Source organism: Zalophus californianus, chromosome 2, assembly GCF_009762305.2.
Source record: "Zalophus californianus isolate mZalCal1 chromosome 2, mZalCal1.pri.v2, whole genome shotgun sequence".
Taxonomy (NCBI): domain Eukaryota; kingdom Metazoa; phylum Chordata; class Mammalia; order Carnivora; family Otariidae; genus Zalophus; species Zalophus californianus.
This window is the reverse complement of record NC_045596.1, coordinates 139,919,553-139,934,364: the sequence shown is the minus strand read 5'-3', so window position 1 is coordinate 139,934,364 and position 14,812 is coordinate 139,919,553. Positions and strand designations below refer to the sequence as shown.

Sequence of the window (14,812 nt, the reverse complement as noted above, 5' to 3'; positions counted from 1 at the left end):
ATAAATATATTATTTGAAATATGTAATATGGATATATACAAATATATTCACAAAATAGGGAGAAAATATTCATGACAATTACAATCCTCATTTCTATAACTGGTCATATGGTCATAACTGCTATTTAGAACTACCTTTTCCCATTACTTCTGTATTTCTTTTGCTTTAATCAAGCCTCTCAGCTGGTCATTGTTCTTTACCTGATGGGGTAACTCAGACTTTCATTCCTGAAGGGTCTGGGTCATTAGTAGTCCTGCCTGGACTGTATTTTAGTTTTTCATAGACCTTACTCACAGGGCACGCTAACATCAATAAATGCCCTAAGAAATCTATAGTCCAGACATACTCTCCCTTACACCCATTGGGGCATAATACACCAATTTCTTCAAGGTGCCCAGGATCCAGTCATTCCAGCCAGCCCAGTAACTCTCTGCTTTGCCTAAATTCAGAGGCCTGAGAAGCCCAAAATAGCCAGGCTTCAGTCTTAACTTTCAGTTCAATGAAATCATTGTGTCTCCTGGTAGAAGCTTTCTTCCCTCTGAAACTCGGACCTCTAGGCCAGCAGAGCATAAGGGCGTGTGAACAGGAAGAAAAATTTGCCGTGAATCACTAGAAGGAATGATGAATGATGCCACTCCCATTTCCACCCGTTGATTCCTGGACCTATGACTCCTGGCTATCGAGAAACAGCACCATATATTGGACACTGATTCAGAGAGCATGCGGCCTTCTGCAAAACCTTGCCCCAGCCCTGTAAGGCATTGTCCTCAAGCTGGCACTAGAGCTGAGCCCTCAATGGCTATTCCAACCTTCTGTCAAGTCAGCTGCTCGGAGGATGGTGGGAATTACTATAAGACCAGTGAATTTTAGGAGCATAGGTCCACTTCATTTTCTGTGATCAGAGGCAATGCTGTGTGGAACACGATGGCAGTAGATAAGGCATTCTACAAGTCCATGAATGGTAATTTTGGCAGAATCACTGCATTCAGAGAAGGCAAATTTGTACCCAGAGTGTCTATTCCAGTTTAACAAAAAATGCTGCCCTTTTCATGAAGGAAGCAGAGTAATATCATCAACCTGCCACAGGTAACTGGATAATACCTTGAGGAATGATGCCATACTGGGGACTCGGGGTTGATCTCAGCAGTTGTCAGATTGGGCACTCAGTAGTGGCTGTCACCAGGTCAGCCTGGGTGAGTGGAAGTCCATGTGGCTAACCCATGCATCATCTCCATCCCTGCCACTGTGGTATGACAAGGATGACTGGGGAAAGAGGCTGAGTGGGCTCCATAGCATGGGTCATCCTGTCCATTTGGTCATTAAAATCCTCCTGTCTTGAGGTCACCCTTTGGTCTCATTCACATGGGACACAAATATCCTCACATTTTGTGACCATTCTGAGAAGACGGTCCACTCTTTACCAAGTTTCCTTGTGACTAATTTTCTATTTTTTTAAATTTTTTATTGTTATGTTAATCACCATACATTACATCATTAGTTCTTGATGTACTGTTCCATGATTCAGTGTTTGTGCATCATACCCAGTGCTCCACGCAGAATGTGCCCTCTTTAATACCCATCACCAGGCTAACCCATCCCCCCGCCCCCGCTCCCATCTAGGACCCTCAGTTTGTTTTTCAGAGACCATCGTCTCCCATGGTTCGTCTCCCCGTCCGACTTACTCCCCTTCATTCTTCTCCTCCTGCTATCTTCTTCTTTTTCTTTTTTCTTAACATATGTTGCATTATTTGTTTCAGAAGTACAGATCTGTGATTCAACAGTCTTGCACAATTCACAGCGCTCACCATAGCACATACCCTCCCCAATGTCTATCACCCAGCCACCCCATCCCTCCCACCCCCCACCACTCCAGCAACCCTCAGTTTGTTTCCTGAGATTAAGAAGTCCTCATATCAGTGAGGTCATATGATACATGTCTTTCTCTGATTGACTTATTTCGCTCAGCATAACACCCTCCAGTTCCATCCACGTCATTGCAAATGGCAAGATCTCATTCCTTTTGAGGGCTGCATAATATTCCATTGTGTATATATACCACTTCTTCTTTATCCATTCATCTGTCGATGGACATCTTGGCTCTTTCCACAGTTTGGCTATTGTGGACATTGCCGCTATAAATATCGGGGTGCACGTACCCCTTCGGATCCCTACCTTTGTATCTTTGTGGTAAATACCCAGTAGTGCAATTGCTGGGTCGTAGGGTAGCTCTATTTTCAACTGTTTGAGGAACCTCCATACTGTTTTCCAGAGGGGTTGCACCAGCTTGCATTCCCACCAACAGTGTAGGAGGGTTCCCCTTTCTCCGCATCCCCGCCAACATCTGTCGTTTCCTGACTTGTTAATTTTAGCCATTCTGACTGGTGTGAGGTGGTATCTCGTTGAGGTTTTGATTTGGATTTCCCTGATGCCAAGCGATGTTGAGCACTTTTTCATGTGTCTGTTGGCCATCTGGATGTCTTCTTTGGAAAAATGTCTGTTCATGTCTTCTGCCCATTTCTTGATTGGATTATTTGTTCTTTGGGTGTTGAGTTTGATAAGTTCTTTATAGATTTTGGATACTAGCCCTTTATCTGATATGTCATTTGCAAATATTTTCTCCCATTCGGTCGGTGGTCTTTTGGTTTTGTGGACTGTTTCTTTTGCTGTGCAAAAGCTTTTTATCTTGATGAAGTCCCAATAGTTCATTTTTGCCCTTGCTTCCCTTGCCTTTGGCGATGGTTCTAGGAAGAAGTTGCTGCGGCTGAGGTCGAAGAGGTTGCTGCCTGTGTTCTCCTTTAGGATTTTGATGGACCACTGTCTCACATTGAGGTCTTTCAAACATTTGGAGTCTATCTTTGTGTGTGGTGTAAGGAAATGGTCCAGTTTCATTCTTCTGCATGTGGCTGTCCAATTTTCCCAACACCATTTGTTGAAGAGACTGTCGTCTTTCCATTGGACATTCCTTCCTGCTCTGTCAAAGATGAGTTGACCATAGAGTTGAGGGTCCATTTCTGGGCTCTTTATTCTGTTCCATTGATCTATGTGTCTGTTTTTGTGCCAGTACCATACTGTCTTGATGATGACAGCTTTGTAATAGAGCTGGAAGTCCGGAATTGTGATGCCGCCAGCTTTGCTTTTCTTTTTCAAGATTCCGCTGGCTATTCGGGGTCTCTTCTGGTTCCATACAAATTTTAGGATTATTTGTTCCATTTCTTTGAAAAAAGTGGATGGTGTTTTGATGGCGATTGCATTGAATGTGTAGATTGCTCTAGGTAGCATTGACATCTTCACAATGTTTGTTCTTCCAATCCATGAGCATGGAACGTTTTTCCATTTCTTTGTGTCTTCTTCAATTTCCTTCTTGAGTATTTTATAGTTTTCTGAGTACAGATCCTTTGCCTCTTTGGTTAAATTTATTCCTAGGTATCTTATGCTTTTGGGTGCAATTGTAAATGGGATCGACTCCTTGATTTGTCTCTCTTCTGTCTTGTTGTTGGTGTATAGGAATGCCACTGATTTCTGTGCACTGATTTTATATCCTGCTACTTGACTGAATTCCTGTATGAGTTCTAGCAGTTTTGGGGAGGAGTCTTTTGGGTTTTCCACATACAGCATCATATCATCTGCAAAGAGTGAGAGTTTGACTTCCTCTTTGCCGATTTGGATGCCTTTGATTTCTTTTAGTTGTCTGATTGCTGTGGCTAGGACTTCTAATACTATGTTGAATAGCAGTGGTGACAGTGGACATCCCTGCCGCGTTCCTGACCTTAGGGGAAAAGCTCTCAGCTTTTCCCCATTGAGAATGATATTCGCTGTAGGTTTTTCATAGACGGCTTTTATGATATTGACGTATGTACCCTCTATCCCTATACTCTGAAGAGTTTTGATCAAGAAAGGATGCTGTACTTTGTCAATTGCTTTTTCTGCATCTATTGAGAGGATCATATGATTCTTGTTCTTTCTTTTGTTAATGTATTGTATCACGTTGATTGATTTGCGGATGTTGAACCAGCCTTGCAGCCCAGGGATAAATCCCACTTGGTCGTGGTGAATAATCCTTTTAACGTACTGTTGGATCCTATTGGCTAGAATTTTGGTGAGAATTTTTGCATCCATGTTCATCCAGGAATTTGGTCTGTAATTCTCCTTTTTGATGGGGTCTTTGTCTGGTTTGGGGATCAAGGTAATGGGGGCCTCCTAAAATGAGTTTGGAAGTTTTCCTTCCATTTCTATTTTTTGGAACAGTTTCAAGAGAATAGGTATTAATTCTTCTTGAAATGTCTGATAGAATTCCCCTGGGAAGCCATCTGGTCCTGGGCTTTTGTTTGTTGGGAGATTTTTGATGACTGCTTCAATTTCCTTAGTGGTTATAGGTCTGTTCAGGTTTTCTACTTCTTCCTGGTTCAATTTTGGTAGTTGATACATCTCTAGGAATGCACCCATTTCTTCCAGGTTATCTAATTTGCTGGCATAGAGTTGCTCATAGTATGTTCTTAGAATTGTTTGTATTTCTTTGGTGTTGGTTGTGATCTCTCCTCTTTCATTCATGATTTTGTTGATTTGGGTCATTTCTCTTTTCTTTTTGTTAAGTTTGGCCAGGGGTTTATCAATCTTGTTCATTCTTTCAAAGAACCAGCTCCTAGTTTCGTTGATCTGTCCTACTGTTCTTTTGCTTTCTATTTCATTGATTTCTGCTCTTATCTTTATGATTTCTCTTCTCCTGCTGGGTTTAGGCTTTATTTGCTGTTCTTTCTCCAGCTCCTTTAGGTGTAGGGTTAGGTTGTGTATTTGAGACCTTTCTTGTTTCTTGAGAAAGGCTTGTATTGCTATATACTTTCCTCTCAGGACTGCCTTTGCTGTATCCCAAAGATTTTGAACAGTTGTGTTTTCATTTTCATTGGTTTCCATGAATTTTCTTAATTCTTCTTTAATTTCCTGGTTGACCCATTCGTTCTTTAGTAGGATGCTCTTTAGCCTCCATGTATTTGAGTTCTTTCCGACTTTCCTCTTGTGATTGAGTTCTAGTTTCAAAGCATTGTGGTCTGAAAATATGCAGCGAATGATCCCAATCTTTTGGTACCGGTTGAGACCTGATTTGTGACCTAGGATGTGATCTATTCTGGAGAATGTTCCATGGGCACTAGAGAAGAATGTGTATTCCTTTGCTTTGGGATGGAATGTTCTGAATATGTCTGTGAAGTCCATTTGGTCCAGTGTTTCACTTAAAGTCTTTATTTCCTTGTTGATCTTTTGCTTAGATGATCTGTCCATTTCAGTCAGGGCGGTGTTAAAGTGCCCCACTATTATTGTATTGTTGTCAATGTGTTTCTTCGCTTTTGTTATTAATTGCCTTATCTAATTGGCTGCTCCCATGTTCGGGGCATAGATATTTACAATTGTTAGATCTTCTTGTTGGATAGACCCTTTAAGTAGGATATAGTGTCCTTCTTCATCTCTTATTACAGTCTTTGTTTTAAAATCTAATTTGTCTGATATAAGGATTGCCACCCCAGCTTTCTTTTGGTGTCCATTAGCATGGTAAATTGTTTTCTACCCCCTCACTTTCAATCTGGGTGTGTCTTTGAGTCTAAAATGAGTCTCTTGCAGACAGCATATTGATGGGTCTTGTTTTTTAATCCAATCTGATAGCCTGTGTCTTTTGATTAGGGCATTGAGCCCATTTATATTCAGGGTAACTATTGAAAGGCATGAATTTAGTGCCATTGTATTGCCTGTAAGGTGACTGTTACTGTATATTGTCTGTGTTCCTTTCTGATCTATGCTGCTTTTAGGCTCTCTCTTTGCTTAGAGGACCCCTTTCAATATTTCTTGGAGGGCTGGTTTCGTGTTTGCAAATTCCTTTAGTTTTTATTTGTCCTGGAAGCTCTTTATCTCTCCTTCTATTTTCAATGACAGCCTGGCTGGATAGAGTATTCTTGACTGCATATTTTTCTCGTTTAGTGCTCTGAAGATATCATGCCAGTCCTTTCTGGCCTGCCAGGTCTCTGTGGATAGGTCTGTTGCCAATCTAATATTTCTACCATTGTAGGTTACATATCTCTTCTCCCGAGCTGCTTTCAGGATTTTCTCTTTGTCTCTGAGACTCGTAAGTTTTACTATTAGATGTCAGGGTGTTGACCTATTTTTATTGATTTTGAGAGGGGTTCTCTGTGCCTCCTGGATTTTGATGCCTGTTTCCTTCCTCACATTAGGGAAGTTCTCTGCTATTATTTGCTCCAATATACCTTCTGCCCCATCTCTCTTTCTTCTTCTTCTGGGATCCCAATTATTCTAATGTTGTTTCATCTTATCGTATTGCTTATCTCTCGAATTCTACCCTCGTGATCCTGTAGTTGTTTCTCTCTCTTTTTCTCAGCATCTTTATTTTCCATCATTTGGTCTTCTATATTGCTGATTCTCCCTTCTGCCTCATTTATCCTAGCAGTTAGTGCCCCTATTTTTGATTGCACCTCATTAATAGCCTTTTTAATTTCGACTTGGTTAAGATTTTAGTTCTTTTATTTCTCCAGAAAGAGTTTCTCTAATAACTTCCATGCTTTTTTTAAGCCCAACTAGTATCTTTAAAGTCATGATTCTGAACTCTAGGTCCGACATCGTACTAATGTCTGTATTGAGTAGGTCCCTGGCTGACAGTACTACCCCTTGTTCTTTTTGCTGAGGTGATTTTTTTCAACTTGTCATTTTGTCCAGAGGAGAGTAGATGAATGAGAGAACAAAATGCTCACAGGTTAACAATGTCCCCAGCAAATATACTCTATACAAATCAGAAAAGACCTGAAACCAGGGGAAAAGAAAGGAAAAGAGAGGGAAAAAAAAAAGAAATGAAAAAGATAAAAACAAAAACAGAACAATACAAAAAAAAACAGAATATGATCAAATATGATCAGGCTAGTGCATAGATCAGTGCCACACACTATATTTGGGGCATATTTTGGTCTGCTAGAAAAAAGTGCCTCCTAAAGTTTTAAAGGAAGAAAGACATATATGTACAAAATAAGGGTTGATACAATGAAGGGATGGAAGATGACTGTAAAGATGAAAATTATAAAAGATTTTATAAAAGGAATTGATAAGATAAGAAATTGTTTGAAAAAAGAAAGAAGATTTAAAAAAAAAAAGGGAGAGAATGTGATCAGGCAGGAGACTAGAACAAAGCCATACACTAGTGATTTAGGGTATATTTTGATCTGTTAGAAGAAACTGTATCTCAAAATTTTGAAGAGAGAACAACTTATATATATATATATATGCCAAAAATAAGGGTAACTACTATGAAGGGATAAAATATGACTCTAAAAATGGTTGAAAAAGGGAAAAAGAAAAATTAAAAAAAAAACAGTTAAAAAAATTAACTTTGAAAAACTAATGAATCATGGTAAAAAAAAAAGCCATGAATTCTATGTGCAGTATTCCCCTAGAGCTGGAGTTCTCCCGTTCTCCTTGATCGGTAAACTTGGTCTTGGCTTGCTGGCTGTTCGCGCTGATCTTCTGGGGGAGGGGCCTGTTGCCGTGGTTCCCAAATGTCTTTGCTGGAGGCGAATTGCCCCGCCCTTGTCGGTCCGGGCTAAGGAATCTGCTCGGGTTTGCTCTCAGGAGCTTTTGTTCCCTGCAAGCTCTCGGTAGAGCTTTGGAGGACCAGGGTGAAAATGGTGGCCTCCCAGTCTCCACCCAGAGGAGCTGGGAACTCAGGGCCCCGCTCCTCAGTGCGCCCCCAGAGAAAAGCAGTCACTCCCGTCTCCCTGGTCTCCGGCCACACTCCGTGCTCACTCGGCCTGTGACCGAGCATTTCTATCTCTGGCACCCGACCCCGTGTGGAGTCTCCAAACCCAGCAGATCCCTGCAGTGCACTCTTGCACCGCTCCTCCCTGGGGAGGAAGGGGAGTCTCCCCGGCTCTGCTGCTTGTTGGGTCCCTGCTGGAGAAGCAGTGGCCCGACTATAGCGTGGGTCATGGTTTATAGTAACCCCGAGCTGAGAGCCCGCGCCTCGGCTCCGTCTCTGCAGCCGGCTTCCCCGCTCCGATACCTGGGAGCTCTGTTGCACTCAGGCACCCCTGGTCTTTCTGTGACCCCGAGGGTCTTGAGACCACACTGTCCCGCGAGGGTTCCACCACCCGCTTAGCCACTGGAGCGACGTCCCTCAGCGGAGCCAGCTTCTAAAAGGTCCCATTTTGTGCTCCACGGCTCTATCACTTGCCAGAAGCGGCTGAGGGAGGGCCCCTCGGAGGGCCCCTCCCCCCTTCCCCCTCCCCCACCGTCTATCCTCCCTAATATCGCCTCAGATTCACTTCTCCACACGTCCTATCTTCCAGTAAGTGGTCACTTTTCTGTTCAGAGAGTTGTTGCTATTCTCTTCAATCTCCTGTTGAGTTCGTAGGTGTTCAGAATGGTTTGATCCCTATTCAGCTGAATTCCTGAGACCAGACGAAGTCCAGGTCTCCTACTCCTCCGCCAACTTGCTCCGCCCCCTCCTGGTGACTAATTTTTTAATCATGTTCCTTCCAAGTCTCTGAGCATCCAACTGAACCATTGACAACAGCCCATGAATTTGTATATAATCATATGTCCAACCATTTCTCTTTTCAAGTAAAGTGAACAGCCAGGGTACACTACTTGGAGTTCTGCCCACTGGGAGGATTTCCCTTCATTGCTGTCCCTCAGGGATGTCCCAGAAAGGAACAGTAATACTGCAACTGTCCACTTTCAGGTGGTGCCTGCATATCATACTGAACCATCTATAAACTAGGCCTAAGTCCTCTCTTCCTCTTCAGCTGATCACAGGGAAATCCCCTTGAGGCCATAGGTGCAGTCTTAGGAGAGAGAAAGTGGGGACCATGGACATTTGAGCCACCTCTTTGTGTAACTTAGTTGTGTCTTCAGGGTCTGCTCAAACCTAATCATGTTTGTATCACTTCTATTAGACGATGGAGTGCTGCTGTCACACAACTTTATGGCCTGGTGGATCATTACACCCAGTTCATGGTGGACAGGTCACATGGTAACTTGGTCACCCACAGTAAAGCATTCAATCTCTACTAAGTCTGAAGAGCAGTCCAAAAGCTGTTTCTCAAAAGAAGAGTAATTATCTATGAAGGATGACAGAGCTTTGCTCCAAAATCCTAAAGGCTTATGCAGCAATTCACCTGTAGGGGCTCCAAACAGCATCCCCGCCTGCCATTGACACCTCAAACACCATTGGATCTACTGGATCCAATGGCTAAGGTAGCAAAGCAGCTTGTACACTAGCCTGGATCTGTTGCAGAGCCTTCTCTTGTTCTGCACTTCACTCAAAACGAGCACCTTTTTGGATCACTAGATAAATGAGCCACAATAACGGACCCAAATGAGTACTATGTTCCTTCCAAAACCCAAAGAGGCCACTAGGCATTGTATCTTTTCTTGTTGCAGAAGGGGCCAGAAGCAACAACTTACTCTTGAACTTAAAAGGGATATCTCAACATGCCTCATACCACCGGCTCCCTAGAAATTTCACTGAGGTAGGGGATCCCTGCATTTTTGTGGGATTTATTTCCCAAGACTGACACACAAATATCTTACCAATAAGTCTAGAGTAGTTGCTACTTCTTACTTACTGGGTCCAAACAACGTGATGTCATTAGTGTAATAAAACAATATCATATCTTGTGGAAGAGAAAGGCAATCCCGATCCTTGTGAACTAAATGCCCTACATAAACTAACATTATGTAGGGCTAGAAAGTTGATATATCCCTAATATAGGAAAGTGAAGGTGTAGTGTTGCCCTTGACAGCTGAAAGCAAACTACTTCTGGTGGGCCTTATGGACAGATATGGAGAAAGAACTTACCAGGTCAACAGTTGTAATTCCAGTACCAGGAGATGTGTTAATTTGCTCAAGCAATGAAGCTACATCTGGTACAGCAGCTGCAATTGGAGTCACCATCTGGTTAAGCTTATGAAAATCCACCGTCATTCTCCAAGATTCATTTGTCTCCTCACAGACCAAATAGGCAAATTGAATGGGGATGTGGTAGAAATCACCACTCCTGCATCTTTCAAGTCCCTGATTATAGCACTAATCTCTGCAATCCCTCCAGGGATGCAGTATTGCTTTTGATTTACTATTTTCCTTGATAGAGACAGTTCTAATGGATTCCACTTGCTCTTTCCCACCAGAGTAGCCTTTACTCCACAGGTCAGAAAACCAATGTGGGGATTGTGTCACCTAAATCTGTCTATTCCAATGATGCATTGTGGAACAGGAGAAATAACCACAGGATGAGTTTGGGGACCCGCTGGACCCACTGTGAGATGGATAGGAGCTAAAAGTCCATTCATCACCTGACCTCCAAAAGCCCCTACTAGTAGACCACAGTGATGTTTTGGGTCTCTTGGAATCAAATCAGAATTAGTATCTAGTAGTTCCTGAAATGTCTGATTATTTCTTTTTCCTCAGTATACAGTTACCTTGAAAAAAAAAAAAAAAAAAACCGTAGGTCCCTTTGGGGGAAGGCTGGAGAAAGATTAACAGCATAAATTTTTGGCAGTGTTCCAGAATCCTTCCTCAAGGGGACTTGGTCTTCTCTTCATTCAAGGGGTTTGAGGCCTGGCTCAAGTCTGGGAATTTATTGAAGGGGCCATACCCTGTTTTTATGAGTCAGTTTAGACCTTTGTTCACTTAAACTAGAACTTTTCTGCCTATATATATCAGGTAAGAATTTAGTAGGCTTCCTATCTATTTCACTTCTAGGAACACCCTGATCAACTAGCCAACACCATAGATAGATCTGTGTGAATCAGACTATTCTGATAGCTTTCATTCTGCTATCCATTACACTAACCATAACCTCCTAGCCTTTGGTAGTTAAGTGCTGCAACTTGACCCCTACCACACAGGGATCCAATTACTGCCATGCATTTAGGTTTCCCAATCCAGTAACCTCAGTTCCCACCATGAGGTCTATCCTACAGAGAAGAGTGGTCACAGAGCTCTTCAAGGATGCTGGGGCTCCCCTCACAAATTTATGTCTCAGAGTAGTGGTGAAAGGTATGACTTCTGGACCAACCCAGAGTGGGTGAGTGGGTCTTAAATGACAAATCCATTCTAATATTCTAATCTCCCTAAGCCTTTGAACCCTCTACCTTAAACAAAGGCAAGCAGGGCCTTTCTTACTCACTCACTGTGGTCTACCATTTGGTCCGTGTTTCAGCAACAAACTGTCTGACGCATTTGAACTCCCTGAACTACAATATTAAATGCATAATGTCTGCTTATTAAGGCCCTGTCAAAAAAATTCAGCCTGATTCCACTTAACAGTTCTTTTACCATTATCCCAAACCCTTAGTATCCATTCCCCCAGATTTCTGTCTGTAGAAAAAGAAAGTTCAAGCAGTTCATTTAAAGTGTAGTATACCTCTGTGTGAATCACTGTGTACCTCACCTTTAAGGTCCTTGCTGGGACTGGAGTCTAGTTATGGGTCTAGAAGCAAAGATGGCTGCGGGAGGTGGGTCCTGAGGAGAATCAGCATTGTTTTGCAGGGCAACTACCTTAGGGAAAAGCCACTACAGTTTCTTCAGGTGAGGCAGAGTTAATCTCCTCAGTCAGGGTGGGCAAGCCTCTTCAACTAGCAAAGAAGACTCATCAGATTTTAGGGGTTCAATATCCCCAGTTTCATCGGCGTCTTCCCACATGTTCCCATTCCAACTTCTGGGATCCCATTCTTTTTCCATCAGTACTCTTACTTTACAAGTAAACATACTGCAAAGCTGGGAGTTCAACTTAGATTGCAGTTCAGCCAGTTGCAGGATGAGATTCTGGGTTAGATTCATCAACCTCACCCTGCAGCTATAGGAGATAAGGGTCTCCTTTCAGGAATACACGGGAACTTTCAGGTCAGTTTTGCACCTGAGCTGGGAATTTGTATCTCTGAGTTCATCCTTTTCTTTCACCATTTTTTCCAGAGACATTAGGAGCAATCAGCCAACCTGATTATATTCATTTGTTTGATAAAAACATCTAACAATATTATACACATTGTCACCCAGATACTTGCTTCTTATAAGTGATTGAGTACTGTATCAAATGGTAATATTTTGCATATCTCTATTGCCAGATCATGCCATAGATTATTAGTGATCTCTTTACTACTAGAAATAGAGTCATTGGCATCTTTAAATCTAATCATTTTAGAGAGCCAATCCCAGAAATCCCAGAAAACTCATCCTTAAAGTTCTGTTGCTCTAGAATCATTCTTGGTACCAAAAACTGTATTAGTCAGGGTTCTTCATGGAAACAGAACTAATTTTACATACCATATATATATTAGATATATCTATCTTAGAAAGGGAGAGAAGGAGATTTATTATAAGGAATTGGCTCACATAATTATGGAAACTGGCATAAGTCCCAAGACCTGTAGGGTGAGTCGGCAAGCAGGAGACCAGAGGAAAGCCAGTGATATAGTTCCAGTCTGAAGGCTGGCAGGCTTCTTATGCAGGAAGAGTTGATGTTTCAATCTGAGTCTACAGGCTGGAAAAAGCTGATATCCCAGTTCAGAGGCAGTCAGGCAGAACAAATTCTCTCACTTAGAGAAGGGTCAGCTTTTTTGTTCTATTTGGGTCTTCCACTGATAAGATGTGGTCCACCCACATCAGGAAAGGCAATTCACTTACTTTGTCGACTTAAATGTTAACATTCAAAAACACTCTCATAGATGTACCCACAATAATGTATGACCATATATCTGGGCACTTCATGGTCTAATCAAGTTGACACATAAAATTAACCAACACAAAGAGGTTTTAATGATAAAAAAATTATCAAACATTTCTCCCTCATATACATGCTACATATATACAAGCATACCTCATTTTATTGTGCTTCACTGTATCGCACCTCACAGATACTACATTTTTTTTTTTTTTTTACAGATTGAAGGTTTGTAGCAATCCTGCATCAGGCAGGTCTATCAATGCCATTTTTCCAACAATATATGCTCATTTCATGTATCTGTGTCACATTTTGGTAATTTTCACAATATTTCAAATTTTTTCACTATTATTATTATATTATATTTGTTAAAGTGATCTACAATCTTTGATGTTATTATTATCATTGTTTTGGGGTTCCACAAACTCTGACCATATAAGGTAACAAACTTAATAAATGTGAGTATGCTCTGACTGATCCACTGACCAGCCTTTCCCCCATTATCTCTCATTCTCCTTGAGCCTCCCTATTCCATAGGACACAACAAGGTTGATAGTAGGTCAATTAATAACCGTACAATGGCTTCTATGTGTTCAAGTAAAAGGAAGAGTCATATGTCTCTCACTTTAAACCAAAAGCTAAAAGTGATTCAGCTTAGGGAGGGAGATATGTCAAAAACCAAGATAGGCTGAAACCTAGGGCTCTTACACCAGTTGGCCAAGTTGTGAATGCGAAGAAAAAATTCTTGAAGGAAATTAAAACTTCAACTCCAGTGAACACACAAATGATAAGAAAGTGAAACAGCTTTATTGCTGATATGGAGAAAGTTTCAGTGGTCTGGATGGAAGATCAAAGCAAAGCAATAACAACATTCCCTTAAGCCACAGCCTGATCCAGAGCAAGGCCCTAACTCTCGTCAATTCTGTGAAAGTTGAGACAGGCAAGGAAGCTGCAAGAAGAAAAGTTGGAAGCAGAGGTTGGTTCATGAGATTTAAGGAAAGAAGTTAACTCAAAGTTCAGGGTGAAGTAGCAAGTGCTGACGTGGAAGCTGCAGCAAGTTCTCCAGAAGATCTAGCTCAGATAATTAATGAAGGCGACTACACTAAACATTTTCAATGCACACAAACAGACTTCTATTTGAAGAAGATGCCATCTTGTACTAGAAAGGAGAAGTCAATGTCTAGCTTTGAAGCTTCAAAGGACAGGTTGACTCTCTTCTTAGAAGATAATGCAGCTGGTGACTTTAAATTGAAGACAATGCTCATTTGCCAGTGTGAAAATCCTGGGGCCTTTAAGAATTAAGATGAATCTATTCCACTTGTGCTCTATAAATGGAACAGCAAAGCCTGGATGATAGCATATCTGTTTACAACATATTTACTGGGTATTTTAAGGCCACTGTTGAGAACTACTTTTCAGGAAAAAAAAGATTCTTTTCAAAATATAACTGCTCATTGACAATGCACCTGGTCACTCAAGAACTCTGATGGAGATGGACAATGAGATTAATGTTTTCATGCCTGCTCACACAGCATCCATTCCACAGTCCATGGATCAAGGAGTCATTTTGACTTTCGAGCCTTATTATTTAAGAAATATGCTTTGTAAGGCTATAGCTGCCATAGATAATAATTCCTCTGATGGATCTGGGCAAAGTCCACTGACAACCTTCTGGAAAGAATGCACCATTCCAGATGTCATTTAGAATATTTGTGATTCAGGAAAGAGGTCAAAATATCAACATTAACAGGAGTTTGAAAGAAGTTGATTCCAATCCTTATGGATGACTTTGAGGGGTTTAAGAATTCAGTGGAGGAAGTAACTACAGATGTGGTGGACATAGTAAGAGAAGTAGAATTAGAAGCAGAGCCTGAACATGTGACTAAATTGCTACTATCTCATGATCAAACTTGAACTGATGGAGAGTTGCCTCTTATGGATGAGCAACAAAAAGTAGCTTCTTGAGATGGAATCTACTCCTGGTGAAGATGTTTTGAAGATTGTTGAAATGACATTAAAGGATTCAGATATTATATAAGCCTAGTTGATAAAGCAGCAGCAGGGTTTGAGAAGATTGACTCCGATTTGGAAGGAAGATCTACTGT

At 41.5% G+C, this 14,812-nt stretch overlaps 1 pseudogene; it reads right to left on the bottom strand.

The window, feature by feature from the left end:
• Positions 1-491: 491 nt before the first annotated feature.
• The window catches only part of LOC113925446, a 79,913-nt pseudogene continuing 65,592 nt past the window's right edge, over positions 492-14,812 (bottom strand).